Here is a 13,595-nt window from a genome sequence, read left to right as displayed (position 1 = left end):
AAATGGTAACATTTTAATCCAATGCCACCATGACCGGATCAATGCTAAGAGTCAGTAACAGGCCGTTTTACCACCTGTGTGGTGAGTCTCTACCGTGCAAACGGCTGATTGAATGGGTGAATTATATATTTTATATACAGAAGTACTATACCTTTCTCTCTTTGTTTGTAGGTGGATTACACACCTGGGAATCACTCTGAAGGGCGAGATGTGGGGTCGTTAAACTGTATGTGTCTCTTTTCTGTGGGGAGGGAACATATATGCATGTCAAGAGCATTTACGCAATGTAACTAACTTGTAGACAGAAAGTATTTTTTTCAGTTTTCTGATTCTTATTATCAGAACTTTAGATTTTTGATAACAGGTTTTCCAGGGAAACCTCTGTTGGTCATCAGTAAGATCAGAAACATTAAATACAAAGACGGGGACACAGGGCTGAGCTGCAGCGAGCAGAGCACTGTGTTAATGTGTGTGTGTGTCTGTTTGTGTTCTTTTGGCCACTACACACAAGCTAACTGACTGTACCCATCAGTCAAGGTTGTGTCTTATTATAGGTCATTAGTCTCTCAGCTCAGCTGCGACCTTGATGCTACCTGCTGAAGCATGTATATGTGTCATAGTTGGCAAGATGAGTCTGCGTGTGCGCTCTGAGGCTGCATTGTACACTAAGTGTATTACACTGCACAAAATGTGTGTCCAAGACCGCGTTCTGTCGCTGTAGGTGTTGTTTTTTTAACACACACACGTGTGTCACATGAGTGCTTTCGGCCTTGATGAGCCGTCGGCTCTTCGCTGTGTGTGATGGATGGATGGAAGCGGGGGGTCAGAGGAGGTCAGCCAACACGCTCCCGTGCAGAGAGGCGGCGGGGACAGCGCACAAAAATGTCCCTCGCAGAATTTAGAGCCACAGGAATAACACTGGTCTGAAATAAAAGTGCTTCCACCCACAATATAAACTGTCTGCCATGCATGACAACAGGCCCACCTGCCACAAGTAATAAACTCATTTAGGCCTTTACCCGACTATGACAGCTTCGCAGTGATTAGCTGAGCTAACACACCGTTAGCTTAGCTTGCAGCGGTGAGCTGAGCTAACACACACCGTTAGCTTAGCTTGCAGCTTGCGGGTGCCGGCGGTAGGATCATCTTCAAATATGGAGACTGAAAAAGGCCTCTAATCAAACTCCCAACACAAATATAAAATGATAAAACAGTATAGTAGTTTGTCAATATATTTGATCAAAGCTGTATTTTTATGGACCTATGGCAACATGATTTGACTTTTGTGAAGTTTTTTACGAGGCGTGATGAATAATGAGAATACGCACAGCTTTAGTGGGGATTGTTTTGGTCAATCGACAAACTGCTGTGTCTCATATTCATCCTGGCCAGAGTCTTAAGAAATAGTGTCCCATCTTAATAATCATTTTGATTAAATTTGGTTACTGCTGTGTTTGCGCCCACTGTGAAAGCTCTGGGAACCCCTCAAACGTTGACTCGCACGATGCTCTCAAGCTTCACATATAGTCAAAATCGTTGTGTGACATCAGTGAGCTCACTGGCATCCTGAGCCCCAGCAGTGTGTGAGTTCAGGTGACCGTATCAGTGAATACCAGTGGATCGGATTCATGTAGCAGATAGAAAACAGCCACCCAAAAATGTACCCGACGAGGAGAAGAGATTAGACGTTCTGGGTCGTTCTGTACCCCTCCCTCTATTGATTTCCGTGTCCCATGTCCTGTGCTAAACACAGCACTATTGGTAGAGAGACACTCCTCATGATGTAAGCCAATCCTGCGTTAGACGGAGAGAGAGAGAGAAAGACATCTTTTTCATTTTGCTCTTCCGATTTTTATTTTAGAGAAAGTCACACACGATTGGATTTTCTACAAAATAGTGTTGATAATTAATTTCTTTACAAAATAGGTTTTGCAAGAGAAAAATACAATACCAACACAATAAAATGAAAATAGCATGAGACTACTGTAGGATTGTAGTACTGACATCAGCTGGTGTTATTAATCTCAATGAGTAGCTCCAAGAAGACGGACTAAATGCCCATTTCACTGCTCTGTCCCATTAAATATATTGAAATCCTTCTTCAGGCCACGCTTGACCCGGTTGACCCCTCGAACACTTTTGACCTCGTGGATTGATGTTGTTGACGGTTTGGTCACGGCATTTATTATATAATTTATTAATGTTTTTTTTGCTGCCCCCACCACCTGACTTGAACAACTGGTTATCAATTTAGCTTTGTAGCTGTTTATTAGCAGGTTTATTGTTTGTTTTTGTGATATATGTCTTTACTGTCAGCACTTACAGTTTGCGTGTCTCGTCACCTCGTTTTGGGTGCACTGCCCCCGTGGATTTGCTGGTGGAACTCTACAGCCTATTACGTTGTGTTGCCTGAGGGGCAGCTGGCTTTTTCAGCATCTAATAGCCTTCTGTTTGCCAAGCAGAAACGCCAGGATCCGAAAGGCCATTACTGCGCAGGCTGTAATGCGTAATAACCTCAGTGTTTGTGGAGGAGCGTACACAGATTTAGTATAAATGAAAAGATCAGCGGTTGTATTGGTGAATGTAAATCCCCTTTCACGCTGCCGCTTCCTTCATCTTCCTCCCCTTTCATCTTCCTCTCCTCCTCCCTCTGTGTCGGGGCGGAGCATTCGGTTGCTTTGGCCTTGTGTCAAAGGGTGATCATTTAGGATTAGAATATTGTCCCCTTCGCTTTACTGAGCCATTCGTGTGCGCTAGTGTGTTGAGTTTGAGTCTGCTTGTGGGTGTGTGTGTGTGTGTGCGTGTGTGAAGACTGAGGGGGTCCCGGGGGGACAGATGGTCCCGTGCTCTCGTCTGGAGATCTCCGCCTGCCAGAGATCAGGCAAAAACAGTTACAGCACTTTCCGTTTGATTCGGCCCCGACCGACAGCCCAAAATAACAGACCTCTTTATTGTTATCAGATGAACTATCAACACGTTGTGGGGAGAGCTACACAAAATGACACTGACAGCAGATTTTGTTTTGTCCTTCTGACACTTTGTCACGGCCTGCTTTGTATAGCTGAAGGATTACATGTTTTTTGTTTGTCCGCGGAGGAATGTGTTTACCTTCCAAACTGCATGACTTTACTTCATAGAGTATGTAGTTTCTAAAAGTCTCTCTATTCAAAAGGATGCTTGGTCTCACACATGCACACACACACACACACACTGATAAGGAGAGGGTTTTTTTCCCTGGATATCAGAGCACCAAGCTCAGTATTCTCCTTTTTTATAATGTGGACAATAAGCTTTTAGAGCCTGCTTTGTCCTCCTCATAAACATCTCTGTTGGCAGTAATGCTCTCAGAAGAGAGAGAATGATCACACACACACACACACACACACACACACACACACCTGCTGTACATACAGTGCAGTCTGTCTGACGTAAGCGGCCAACAAAACATCGGGCGTGGAAAGGGAACAGACAGACGGACTGGCAAGACATCGCCAGAGACTTCAGTCATCTTGACTTCAACTACGCCCCGTTGAATTCAGGATGGACCTTCAGTCTCTCACCCCGTCCAAAAGACTTACATACTTACTGCGGCCCAGATGTGTTGCTGACCCAGTGGACCACAGGGGACAAAGTAGCTTGTTGAAGTCAGGTGGTGTAGAATGTTATAAAGCATAGCACAGTCTCACTGTGTGAACTTACTTATAGCGCTGAGTAGTTAGGCTACTGATGAAGGGGTTTAATAATGCACCGGTTTTTGAAAGAGACGTAGAGATTTATGTTCAAGAAGTGGAGTGTTTTCTGGGAGCGTGGATCTGTCGTCCTGGTAACAGACGCCCTTGCCAAGTGTAAATCTCGTCATATCGGTTGATACGACATGCAGAGAATCTGGAGAATGTAACTGATCCATGTCGTCTTTGTGGCTTGTCGATCCGTCTCTGTGTGCGTAAAGTAAGTTTGTGGGTCCGTACCCATCATTTCAAATTGTTCAGTACAACCAGAGGAGCGTGTGGCTGCAATGTGGCACTCGGTGTAAACTACGTTTTGGTGGACACGTCCATCCGAGGGGAAGAGGGGAGGCGTGTGAGCGAGGGCTAACCGGCTCCCTTCTCGTTTTCCCATACCCCCAAATTCCTGTGTCACATGATCCTCTCTCGCACTCACTCCCGTATATAGCCACATACACACACACACATGCAGACAATTTAACAGGACAACTCATCTCAATTTCAGCTTCTGCAGCTCGAGTATACATCCCGCTGAGATTAAGATTGACTCTTACTATTTGGAATAGTCATTTCAGTCCATCAGCTGGTCAATTTTCATTTTTTATGTCCCATTCCTGAATCACAAAAGTGTGGAAAGTCACTCATAATAGAATATATCTGTAGAGAACTGCCTTTTTTGACACTGAAGAGGTTTTAAGATGGTCTATGAACTTCTCTTTAGTCATTACCATGATGTGGCTTCACTTCCCAGCAGTATGAACTGTGGATTTTTGGAATTATACAAAGGCTAGTTTTCATTCATTCGTACGTTCATTCATTTATTTAGACTGCAGACAAACACAAATAAGTATCTAAAATATGTATCTATATGTATCAATATGCATGTATCTAAATATGTGCAATTGATTACAAATTTATGTCACCCTTAAAAACTAAATATCTTAGTTTTGTGTTCACAACCGTGCTCCCGTTTTGTTTTCCCCTTGCAGTTTATTCCATTTGATCGGATCAAAATATCTTTATGGTCTATTTTGAATTTGTTGTCCCGACACCAGCTGTGGACACTTGTGACACTTGTCATGCAGGACACCGTCCACCAGAGTCCAGTGTTTGACTGTTGAACGGAGCCTGCTGCAGGTCAAACTGAGGCTACAGGAGGAGGAGGAAGAGGAGGAGGAGTTTGATGTCTCTAATTTTGTGTGATTTAACTGAACTCTGGAATGTTTACTTTCCTTTAATCTTTAGCTTTCTACCTCATGTCTCTTGTCACCATCTGTGAACCTCCCACTCTCCTCTTTCTGTCTCCCACGTCTCCCGTACACATAAATCCTCCCTATTGCTTTACTGTCACTCTCTTCTCTTTCCTTTTCCTCTAACCTCACCTCCCCCCCCCCCCCCCCCCCCCCTGCATGCGTCTGATCGTCTCACCTTTGCTCTTCTTGGGGCCGGCCCGAGGGGGACTTTTTGGCAGGATAGCTATTGATTAAGCCCGGTGCGCTGGTGTGTAGATTTCACCTTTACAGCTGAAGAGTCAGTTGGATGAAATCCAATATGACATTCAAGTTGTCCGCCCACATCGTCGGGGTGGGCATCATCCTTCCTCCATGGTGGAGAGACGAGAGGCTTCATGTGTGCAGCAGTACTAGAACTGCAGTACGACATGCAGTAAATAACAGCGAGCGCACAAATTGGACTGTTATTACTTTCATTCGATCTTTTATTTAGCCAGAATAATCCCTTTGAGATTTTGAACCTCATTTCCGAAGGGGTCCCAATAATGTAATCAATAATGATTTTACTTTTTACACCCTTCTATGCTGGAGTAATAAACTTGATAATGAATCTGATCAGATTTTACTGCTCCATGATGATTCATTCTCTGCTCTAGTTAAATGGTTCCCCTATTTCATCTTCTCAAGATTCCTCCCCTCCTCCCCTCCTCCCCTCCTCTCCTCCTCTTTCTCTTCCTTCTACCCTTCCTCTGCGCACCGCCCCCCTTCTCCCTCCCCCCGACGGTTTCATGTCCCAGGTGACCGAGCAGAGCTGTGCCCTTGAGGGAGCTCTATGCGGCAGGAGCAGTAAATACCTGCTGTCCACCCACAAATACTCAGGGTCGTCCCCCGGAATGAGCACGGTGTGAGGTTTTTTTACGGTTCCTCTGGGACGAGCGCGTTGGTGAAACCGGGAAAAGGGAGACAGCTGGATTCGCCCAGAGCCATTTCCATTCCTTTTGAATTCATAAGCATATTTTTAGGGTTGGATGCCGTGAGCATGATACATGATCTAGAACAAAGAACTACTTTCAAGAAATACTACGGTATTTTTGTTTTGTTCTGTGGTATCAATTGTGGTGGAAGGGTGAATTTATTTTTATATGGGATTCGCTAATTGATTTAGTTGTTGTAATTTATACATATTAATGTTCTTTCCCAGGCCTCCAAAATCTATGTTAGATTTCAGTTATCTTTTTAGGCTTCTTTTAGCATTCTTGAACAATAACAAATAAACAACTAACGTGTCTTGTTTCAGAAAATGAAACATAAAAGGGACTCCAGTCACCTGTGTGAAATATAAAATGTAATGGTTGCGTGGCAAATCTAAAAATATATGTACATGTATCCACATAAACATATACATAAATGCATGCCTTATCAGTCAATGTTTCATTCACATCGAACCGCCTCAGTTTTTCATTGTTTACTTGCTAATAATAACTCAAATATTCAATGGAGGCGCCTTGTGTTTGTTTCAGCAGAACTGTGCCAAGAGAGATAATTTTCCATAAGTAGCCTCGACTCCCTTCCTGTTCTGTTGTAACCCTCCCCCGGTAGCCATAGCAACCCCTGTCGTTTCCAAGAAGGGGCCCGCTCGCTCGCCGCGCGCGGCGTGAGCACGAAGGGGCTCTTGATCCACGGGGTCACATGTTCTCCTCGCCTCTTCTCGTCCACAGCATCTGTCGCTCCCTCTGTCGGCTCCCACGTCGCTCCCCTCTCCATTCCTTTCGGAGCGTCTCTGACCCTCGCTGACCGCCTCCGACGCTCGCTTTATCACTCGCCCGGAAAGTCGATAGCGCCCGGAAAATACCCACAATGCAGTAGTGCCATTCCTGTGGAATAGTGAGAGGGTGTAGGAGCAGTGGCTGAGGGAGGGCAGGCCCCGTCTGTTCTGTACGTTTGCGTGTATGATGTTACCGAACAACAGCATTCCCGCTATAAATAGCGCCGATGGATGTGATGCTGAAGATCATTTATCATGAAAGTGCCCAGCAGAAGGGAAAGGTGAGCGCAGAGCGGCGTCTCCCGGGGGGTTTTCCATGGGTTGGAAGTTCTTTCATTCTTATAGACATCTTTTTAAAGCAGTTTTTCCCTCTACAAACAAAAAGGTTTCACTGAACATTTCGTGCTGACAACCAAAGTCTGCATCCTGCCACAGACCAGCAATCAGGGTTCTTTAAAAAAAAAAAAAAGGTTTTGGCCTAACCATTTTATTCATATGTTCACTATTTTATTCAAGATTTTGTGAAGCAGGATATGCTTTTTAATTCTTCGCTTCCTGATGAATCATCTCACGACCTCTCAGATTTATCTTGTGACCTCTTTGGGGGTGGTCTTGACCCCCAATGGTCTATTAATCAACATGCAGACTAGTAATGAGTAAGGCTTGCTATTAAACGCTTTTCCCTCCCCAAAGGCAAAAAGGTTAGGGCTACAGCTGTGGGTGGTTTTCTGAGATAAGATAATCGGATCATTTACCAACCCCCACAGGTGAAATAACCCGACATCAAACATCTAACAAGGACACGGTATTCATGCTGCATGTTTCGCTTAACTGCTAAACTTTCTTAGATCTCAGATAGCGATCAGATTCCAGCTCGCTCAGCTGACTGCCGAGGGGCGTGTCTGCTGAGAGGGGGGGGGGGGGGTGTCCCTAATACCACAGGAGCCCCTAATCCCCTGTTAAAGTGTCACCGTTGGGCCGTTCGGGGGCGCCCTCCGCCTGGCACACCCGCCCCCGAAATAGCATCTGGTGGTGTTGTTGTTTTTGTTGTTGTTGTTGTGGTGGTTCTCTGCTGTTATTGGATCGGTAAACACGCTTTAGCAGACACACGTAGGATGACTGAGATCTCCGTGGTTGATGTCATGCAACCAGGTGGAGCAAGCCCGGACAGGATGTTACACTCACAACACACACACACACGCGAACGCACACACACACACACACACGCACACACTGATCTTCTTTGTTAGAGGGAGAAAAAGCTGATAAGCAGGATGACAATAAAGAGCTGCTGGTAGAGTCGGAGGGAGGAAGGGAGAGTGAACCAGAGAGGTTGAGTGGGGAGGGAAAGAGGGAGAGTGGGTGGGATAATAAGAGAAATGAGTATGGGGGGGCGTGGGGGGAGGGAGGCATACCGTGTTGACACATCACAGCCGAGTCATTTTAGATAGTATTTATTTCAGCTGCTATTTTCAGTTTGGCCTTTCTCCCTGCTCGCCTCCCCAACCTTGGATATCAAGATCACGCTGACACCCCCAACCCCCCCCTCCCCCCATAAGAGCAGATGAAGGTGAGGAAGAAAAGCAAGGAGGCGGAGCGGGAGGGAGAAGCCTCAGCTACTATGGTAAGTCCGGGGAGGGGCTCCTCCTCCACCCTCCCCACTCTAAGGTGGTTTGTAGGGCAGGGGCCAGCTTCAACGCGGCTTGGGAGGGGGGGGGGGGGGGGGAGATTTACCCTCGTTGACATATTTAACAACAAAAAAACAAAAAAAGATAGAGATAGATGGAGGGGGGCAGATGGGATTTGTGGGGTGTCCTTCCTGCAGCGTGAAAGACACAGAGAGACGCTTAGCGCTTTGTTTGGTCACCGCTGTGTAGTTAGATAGACCCCCCCACTCTCCCCCCCCCCACACACACACACACACACACACACCTCCCTCTCCTCCTCTGCTCTGCACCCGACATCCTCGGGTCCCCCCGCCCACCACCCACCCTCTACTCCCTTCTTTCCTCCCACCATCCCCGTTGTGCAGGGCATCGACCAGACAGCGGGAGGAAGCTGTTGTATCCGCTTACCTTCCGGCTCTCCCATTCGTTGGTGTCCTTTGATTTTTTTTTTACCTGAGCAAATGGCACCTTGCTCTTTCCTTTCGAGTGGGATGGATGCCCATGCGGTTAAGACAGGGACCGACTGACTGACTGAGTGAGTGGATGAATGCTCGGCTGATCGGCCACTCTCAGCTCAGGTTTTGTGAACATGGCTGTTGAAGAGGGTGTTGTCTTCCTAACACAAGTGAGTAACTTGTATATATATGTATGTATATATGTAAATATATTTATTCGGATGGATTTGCGTTGTGATTTGGCTCGTGACTGTGTCACAGGTTGATGTTGTGAGTTCAGCAGTGCAGCAAACCACTAGAAGGCACTAGAAGTCACTCATCGGGACCGGTTGGCTGTTCATGTGTGTGCTGATGGAAACGCTGCTCTCAGATGTACAGTGAATGTTTGTCTGCAGGGTGACAGCATGCACGGGGATTTGTCAGCCATTGTTACGGAGCGTAATTGAAAGTTGGATATTAAGTTCTGTGTCAATGGTTGAGCAACTTTGATACTTTTTCTTTTGAAGGAATACTTTCTCTCAGACATTTCACAAACAAGATCAACTCTTGATTGTGCTTTGAGGCTAGCAGTTTCCCCCTGCTTCAAGTCTTTATGCTAAGCTAAGCCAACTGTATCCCTTCCTTCCTGCTTCATGTGCAATGTACAAATGTAAGACCGGGATCAATCTTCTCATGTGGCCCTCAGCAAGACAGCAAAGCAGTGTATTTCACAAATATATTTCTTGAGGATATAATAAAAGCATGTGGTGTGAGCCCTATGGCTTAGTGCTTTAAGAAGCAACTTTAGCTTCAGTCATTTACTCACTCACTCCTTCCGTCCTTCTCCTTTTGTGGCGGTTAGGACACATTAGACCACTTGTTTCCTCTCCGTGGTGCTCGTGGAATGTGTGCATGCATCCACTGTGCGGAGGCTGCAAGATCTCCGCTTATAGATTACCATTCACTGCGCTGCCGATAACATACCTCTTAAAGTCTCACTGAGGATTCTCTGGTGAGAATTACATGAACGCCTTAATCCATCAATAGCCTGAGTATGATTTACCATGGGATGAAGGAGGAGGTACTAGGGCAGAGGGGATTTGATGTGGAGGTTGGTGCGGTGATGTACCTTTGGCCTTGGTGGGTATTGTGGCCTGTCACTGGATGCCCCTGGCTGGCTCTGTGCTTGCAGATCTGGGATGATTTGTGTGTTTTGTGATGTCAGGAGAGATGGGGATACAGGATGCACCTCTAAGCTCGCTCAGTTCACCCAGAGCCTGCAGCAGTCACATCAACATTGTCCCTGTTGTCTGTTTTTGTTTTTTATTGCATGTGTTTTTAGTGGGTAAGGTGTGCGCAGACTCATACGTGTTAGTGGATTCCTTCCAAAATGCTGCACAAGTTTCTGTCCTGTTACACGCTAGAGTGACGGCGATATCATTCTTCACACATCTAAATATGCTCCACCACAGAGACGACCATTGTGTTGATTTCATGAGGACAGCTAGTACACAGCACGGATTCATTCTTTTTTGTATGCACTCCATCTTCAGTGAGTACAGTTTCCCATTGACAAAACCCTGTGAGTACAAAACTATGCAGAAAAAATATCTCCTATTACGTACTGTTATTATTTGGCCACCATTGAAAAGACAAAAGAGTTTAAGTTTTATGTCCAGAGGCCCTTTGAAGAATGTCATTTTAGTTCAGAGTGCATGACAATATTTTTGTGACAATTCTTTTAAAAAAGGTAGGAGTCCCTTTAGGGGATATTTCAAGCCTTCAGATATGGATGTTGGTGTCTGTCTCACACATATAGGCCCGGGCTTCATTACAGGTTGAGTTTCAGCGGGTTGTTCTGCTTTAAGGATTTCGATCGAGAAGTCCGAACCTTAATAACGAATAGATGTGCAGTAAACTGACCAAGCCCACATATGACCTTCAACCGTCAATAATAAGGCGACACTGTTCGTGTTTAAAGAGAATGTGCACACACCGCAAATATGAGCTTCATTTTTTATCAATGTAAGACTAAAATTAGGAATGCAAAGCTCTCTGCTTTTCCAGTTAAATTCCCTTTTCTCTCTCTCTCTCATCATCTCCCTTCTATCTAACATTATATTAATGCTTTCCTTCAGGCTTAACCTAGTCTTTAACGGCCCATTTTCTTTTGAACCCCTGATCTGTGGAGGCTTAATGATATTTCTTTTACTAATCTCTTGCCCCGTCCTGCGTAATACTTGGTTCACAAAGACTTTAAGATGGCTCATCTTGGACATGGCTGGGATCTGTATGGAGGGTTGGACATGTTGCTGTCTGCTTTTCACTGCGGCCATTAAGGGATAAACTGATGAATAGTGATTTATGGGTGAAGACTACTTAATCTGTTGGCAATTCAGCTTGGCCAGATGCAGAAAGAGAAGCAACGACAACTGTGTGCAGTTTGAAGGACTATTGCTTAAATCGTGACCTATGAAAAACATGCACAATTTAAAAAGACTTTTAGAATTTCATATTTTTACACATGCGTTGTGTATTTCTAATCATATCTGTGATGTATTGATTTTCGCCTCCCGTGCTTTTCCCAAGAGGATTGTGATTGGTTTAAAGAAAATCATTTAAAGCAATAATGTTGAAACCAGTTCCAAAGAAAAACACATACACAGTACATTCAAATAGAAAACTTAAATCTTAAATCCCCATCCCAGAAATTAGGAGAACACACAGAAAGAGGAGAAAATCAAAAAGTTATAAACTTTATATATGCAGTTTATTTTAAAGAAATGATCACCATACTCCGAGTCAGTTTGTGTTTTTTTTTTGCATGTTTTTCCTTCACAAAGATGTTGTTTTCATCCTCGCAGTGTGCAACTAGTAACCTGTGTCATTGTTTCCTGCACATAATACACGCAGGAAACTTATTATAGTGTTGAGGTGCTCTGCTGGCTGGGTTTTAAACCGGGGGAGAGGGGGGGGGGGGGGGGGGATAGCCAAAGTGTTTCAAAGGTCACCGTGGAAGGACTGACTTGTAGTGGAGTAGTAGAGTGGTCTTTGTTCCTCATGCTGAGCTACGATGTTGAATTGAACCCTATTCAGATGGACAGAATCCAGCTGTCGACGTCCAGAAGAACGGAAACACCAAGAAAGAACAGAAAGGTCAACGAGCGGTTTAGTGCCGTGAAAAACAGTCCTTCCCCGGGAGAGGGAATAAGGAAGAAGACGTCTCTAGATGTGCACTGATATGAGCTCCGGCTTAATGGTTTCTGGTAATCAGGGAATGACTTCCAGTTGGCCTCGCTTCATCTGCCATCATGTTGTTTAGCGCGTGAGCACACGCGGACGTAAATATTTTCCTCTCACCGTTTCCGGCGGCTTATCGGCGGACCGATCTGATGCCGGGTGGCTTGTTCACTCACACTTGGGCTTACGGTCACATCCCTCTATGTCCGTCAGAGTTATTTCTGGAAAAGCAGGGCGGAGGGGTGGGGGGGGGGGGGGGGGAAGAGTACAATGTTGGATAACCGGTTTATCCCCAGTGTCACCCGGACGCAGGGCTAAATTTAGCAGGTCTGGGCCTTTTGATAATTCAGGGGAAGTTGTTTTTATTTTTTTTTGAAGCATCTGTTATGAAGCAGCGTTTCACGGCTTCTCTCCCTCCGTCTTCTCAGCGGCTCAAGTGCTGAGTTTGAAAAAAAATAAAAATAGAAATAAGCAAAAAGAAATGCTCTTTGCGAGGGCTGCCGCCAAGAAGTCGGGAGACCAAATGTGCCGAGTTTGCTGTGTGTCACTTCATGTCAGACCAAATGTCCTCGGAGCTGACATGAATACAGAAGAGAAACACAAACTCTCTCTCTTCATATTCTCTCCTCCTGCATCTCCTCGTCTGCTCTTATCCTCCCCCCCTCCCTTTCCTCGTCTCTCTCTCTCTCTCTCTCTCTCTCTCTCTCTCACACACACACCACATTTGTTATAGGGGCAAAAAAAAAATGCTTGCCTCATCATATTTTGTTAGTGTGCGAAGCTCTATTTCGGTAGTGGAATAAAGGGCATTGAGGCAGCAGAATAGAGAAGGCTCTCTTTCTGGTAGCACCGCGACATTTAACTTCTTTACTGGTGGATTCCGTGAGCGAGGTCTGTGTGGGAGAGAGGAGGTCTTTGTCTGCAGGGACCACCCCGGGTCGCTGAACTTCCTACCTTTGGGAGTCGGAGACTCTTGGGACGGAACAAAGCTGGAATAACAGCTCGGTGGGATCTGATGGTGGACGCCGGATGACGTGTTGTTGTTTGGGATGATTCGCTCCTGCTCTGCTCCCTCTTTCGCGGATTTCCTTTTTGAGGGGTCTCGGTGTTGCCTTAGTTTGAAACACCAGTGGACTTTTGCTTTCAATGGAACGACGGCGCTGCTGTGTGTATGGATATTGGCTCGTTTTTTTCCCGTGTTAGGATGTCCTGTGGCACGCCTGAGAAGCTATGACAGAGTTTTACCTGGTAATAACCTGTGTGCCTAATGGTGAACTGTGTGAAGCAGATAAGTGTGATGCTGAAGTCCCTCACGTCTGGCCTTTCTTTGCTTTCTCCTCCCCAGTCCGACAACAATGCCAGTTACTTGCGAGCTGCCCGGGCGGAAACCTAGAAAAGGTCCTTGACTACGTCAAGGGTGGGGTTGAGATCAACATTTGCAATCAGGTATGTTCCTGCGAGTGTCTTCCACGCACATACACATGCCATCGCCACACCGCTGCCGGGGGCAAATCTGCAATTGAAGGCCTAAA

General features: G+C 45.7%; 1 long non-coding RNA gene across 1 annotated transcript in view; it reads left to right on the top strand.

Annotated features, from left to right (window-relative positions):
- LOC134135196 (uncharacterized) overlaps nt 1-13,509 on the top strand; it is a 49,058-nt gene extending 35,549 nt beyond the window's left edge. The window contains exon 3 of the long non-coding RNA XR_009957212.1: nt 13,409-13,509. This is a non-coding gene — a long non-coding RNA (uncharacterized LOC134135196). The remainder of the gene's footprint in view (nt 1-13,408) is intronic.
- Nucleotides 13,510-13,595: the final 86 nt, after the last annotated feature.

Source organism: Pungitius pungitius, chromosome 13 (genome assembly GCF_949316345.1).
Source record: "Pungitius pungitius chromosome 13, fPunPun2.1, whole genome shotgun sequence".
In the NCBI taxonomy this organism is placed as follows: domain Eukaryota; kingdom Metazoa; phylum Chordata; class Actinopteri; order Perciformes; family Gasterosteidae; genus Pungitius; species Pungitius pungitius.
Note: the sequence above shows the minus strand (reverse complement) of the source record. Positions and strands in the feature narration are given on the sequence as shown.